Genomic DNA, 4,188 nt, shown 5'->3' with positions numbered 1-4,188 from the left:
AAGGGAAATAAGACCAGATATTGTTTGTACCTACAGATCGTCTAGTAACCTGGAAATAACTTCATGCTGCTTTGTGGTCTTCCTTGATAGTCCTTATTTTGTAAAAGATCCAAATTATAAACTTTGCACTCTACTCAGTTCTAATTTTGCACCATTCTAAGTGTGATTTTTTTTCAGAGTTGTTTCAGGTACTTAAATATAAAAGTCTTGTTCTCAAAAATTATCCTCTCCATGATAGTCACAACTATGAAATAATAACTAAGGGGGAAAAAATACTGTGTCTCTAGGCCTAGCAGTTTTAGATACGCCCTAGAGAGAATCCGCGACTTTCCTTAGAATTCAAGCATCTGGTTCTTTAACTGGACCTTTAATTGGCCACATCCACCTTCATGGTCAATATCATGTACATGTGACATCCAACATCTTCTCAACTTTCGCAGACATTCTTCTGAACCTCTCGTGCCCACCCACTCACACTACATTGAGACCCACACCCAATTGTCCTGGATGATTTTGTTAGTACTTATTTTTCCATATAGGGCGTATTTTGCCTTTTAGACCTAACACTTAGGCTCATTTTTCCAGTTACAATATTGGCTCAGGTCGAATGCTCAGGTTGAATGCTTTCTCTGGCTTTGTTGCCTCTGGCTTCCTGGATAAAGTGTGTTTCCTAGTTCATTCTTCTCTCCAGGACTCTCAACTAGGTAAAAGCCCCCATGGGCAGGTCCCTGCTAGTTCTCCCCAGCCCTGTGTTGGGTCCAAGTATAGGACAAGTTAGTGATGAAGGAGAGACATGATACAAGAATATCTGGGAATAGTTTTTACTTCCTATGTGATTTTTCTGATCACTTGTTGACTGGGAACGGATATCAGTTTGATAGTAACTTCTTTATATTCTCAATGCATATTATGGTGGCAAAGATATAGGTTTTGGAATTAGCTGAGCTGGATTTGACTCCCTCCTTTGTGCATGCTAATTGTGTATTGAGGACAGATATTAAACCCTTGTGTACCTATTTTTAAAAATGAGCAAAAAATACTTAGATTGAAGCTGGTTGTGGTGAAAAGATATGAGAACATATGTAAAATGTCTGGTACAAAGTAGGCATTTTAATAAATAGGAGTTCCTTACTTTGAATTACTTAAAAATATAAGAAGTTAAATTATAGAAAACCAGAGTGGACGCAGCATGTGTTTTAGGTGATATTTATTATCTTTAATTATTGTTATTTGTTTAATTATTTTACAGTTTTATTAGGGATTGTTTAACCGGTTCTTCCATTTTTTTAGTGGAAAAGGTAGGGTGCTCATGTTAATAAGCATTATGATATGAATAACTTCTGAGATGAATAAATGTACTTTACAATTTGATTATATATTTTACACTTCCATTTACAATTGTAAAGAAAACATATTTTTTTCCACATAATTCTCCCTATATGATTTGACATGAGAGGAAGCACTCTTGTAGCCAGCTTATGTGTTCAAGAAGTGTCAAAGATCCTATCTGTTTAAGGTTTTTTTAAAAAAGAGTGTCTTACACTGTTCAAAGCTCTTTACCTATTCTTAACAAAACTTCAGAAGCTTGAAGGAATTGGTGCTGGGGTAGAAGGGATGGAACAGCACTGAGAAAGTTTGTCTGCATTATCATTTTCCCATTCCCAATTTGAGAGCAGAAACACCTGATTAAAACAAAAAGGTAAGAATATGTATGTAATACAGACATTGATTCACTTTCCTGCCTGCAAATTTGGGAATAGGGTTGTGTCAGCAGGCCCTGGCATGATTTACTGTGTATGTGACTTTTTCTACCCTATGCCCTAGAAAGGAGAGTGTCAGGGGAGGACTGGGCTGTGGACACAGGGAGCATATTGTTCCAATGGTTCTGCTACAGTGCAAACCAGGCTTCTTTCTCTCTCTCTGGAACTAACTTTGCTACATACGCAAAAAAATCTGTTCCTATTAGGTTTTTCCTTGGCCATTGTGGAACCATAAGTATGGCTCCTGTGGCAAAGGGGTAATTTTTGGGGTTGAGGGGAGTTGGCTTACCTATTGTTCTTGGCACAAGCCTTGCACTCTAGACAAGAGGGACAGAATAAAGCTGAAAGTTCACAGAAACTACTTGGCCTTTAAAGACAAGAAGGAAAAATGAAAACCCCATTAGTTTAAAGCTTAATTTATCTACTAAATTTTTGGAACTTCAGTTTAGAGAAATCAGCAAGATCTTGAGCTATTATATTGTTACCTACTATCATTTAGCATTTATATGGGATATTGAAAAATTATTTATAATAGTTTGCTATACTTATTCTGTAAAGATAATCTATATTGAAGTTTTGCTTCTATTGGGGAGAAGTTTTGTGTGGTTGAAGGAGATGTTCAGGGTTAGGTGAAATATGCTTGTGAATGTCATTTGAAATCACCCCGGACTCTTGATTTGGGGCAAAGTAATGCTTTTTATGGCATTGAAGCAAAATACCATCACTTGGAAGTTTTAAACTATTGCTTCATTTAGGATCTCTAAATAGTAATTTATTTGACAAAGAAATGTGATCCATTACTGATGTGTCTTAATCTCCTGGAATAGTGCCTATTATATAGTAAATATTTGTTGTTGTTTGTGGAATCTGCCATTCATTAAGAAGCTTTAAAGGTATGTAAACTGATTTCCTATTTCACACTTGTAATGGCTTGAGACAAGAATGAGAATAGATGAGGGTAGCAGGAGGGACAATGGATATGTAGATCCACACAACCTTTTTATTAAATTATGTCCCAATTACATTATTCAACACAAACTGTTTTATTCCTCTTTTTTTCTGTGTCAATTTACACATGGCCTAAAAAATGTTGGAGCAAATGTAGAATTATGTGTATATATTGTCTTTATCTCTAAATGACTCTGAAGAATCTTTTCATGATTTATTTCTAAATATATTAAAATTTAATAAAGTTTTCTCAGAAAAAGGAAAGAAATCATAAGGAGAAAGTGGAGTAGATGAGTAAAAGTATGGTTTACTTCTGAAGGAAAGCATGAAGTTGAAATTTAGGATAAATGATCCTCTCACCCTCCTAATGGCTACAAAATAGCCAAAAGGAATAGCCACAGAGAAGACAGGGAATTTTGTTAAGTTTCTCTTTCAAAAGACTAGTTGATTTTCTGCCAGCAGCTTCATTTTCATGTAGAAAAGTATTAAGTGGTTGTCCAAAGTTATGTGAAAAGTGCGTGCCCCATTTACAATGCTTTTTCCAATACCCTTCCCTCTCTCTGCTTCAGGCCCTATTTCCAGGAGCAGAGGTGGGGGTGGGGGCTCGCCTCTTCTTAACCTTCTTTAGATGCTCTCTATTCAGAGGTAAAAACTATTTTTAAGATAGCCTTGTCCGTAGCCTTCAACAAACTCAGCTTTTAAATAGTAAGTAAGATATGACCCAAGGATTTGAAATTTCCACCGTGCTGCAGAAAATTGCCTGGAGGAAACAGAAAGTTTACCTGAAATATGTGATGAAGACAGACAGTTCAATACTATTCCTGTATGCCCAGTGCCTAGCGTAGAGTTTGGTGCATGAGAGATGCTGAATAACTTCTCTCGAATGAATGAAAGCATGCATGCATGAGTAATGCTGCCAGACTTAAGACAACAGATGTCATTTGTTCCACATGGTGAAAAAGAGTTAAAAAGTATTAATGTAACTGTAAAAATCACCTATGGTCACAAATGAGATTCTGATATTATTTTGAATTCTGAGTATAATATTTTATTTCCAAAATGAAATACTTAAATCATTTACCAAGCAATAGAGTTATAACAGTCCCTCAGTCACTTACTTGCAAAGGAAATTTTCAATACAAATAAAGTCATACATATTTATACTAGGGTAATTCAAAATAACTTACTCACATAAGCGCTGCTATGTTGAAATAAAATCTTGCCAACACTTCTGAGTACATTGCTTTAAGAAAAAAAAATGCTCCCCGTAGCGTCCGAACTATTTAAAAATCTTGCCAGCTTCTTCAACATACATCAGTTATCTCTCTTCAAATCACTGACAAGAATTTAAAAACTGCTTCATCAGAACAACTGTTACCCTTTCTCATACTTTAGTTAGAACCTGATCTTCTAAAAAGGACCATATTTACAGCTTCTTTTGAAATTTTGAAACCATTTGGCTGATATGTTTTTGCTACAT

This window comes from Pteropus vampyrus, unplaced genomic scaffold (genome assembly GCF_000151845.1).
Source record: "Pteropus vampyrus isolate Shadow unplaced genomic scaffold, Pvam_2.0 Scaffold17, whole genome shotgun sequence".
Lineage (NCBI taxonomy): Eukaryota > Metazoa > Chordata > Mammalia > Chiroptera > Pteropodidae > Pteropus > Pteropus vampyrus.
The sequence above is the reverse complement of the archived record's forward strand: the minus strand, read 5'-3'. Positions refer to the sequence as shown.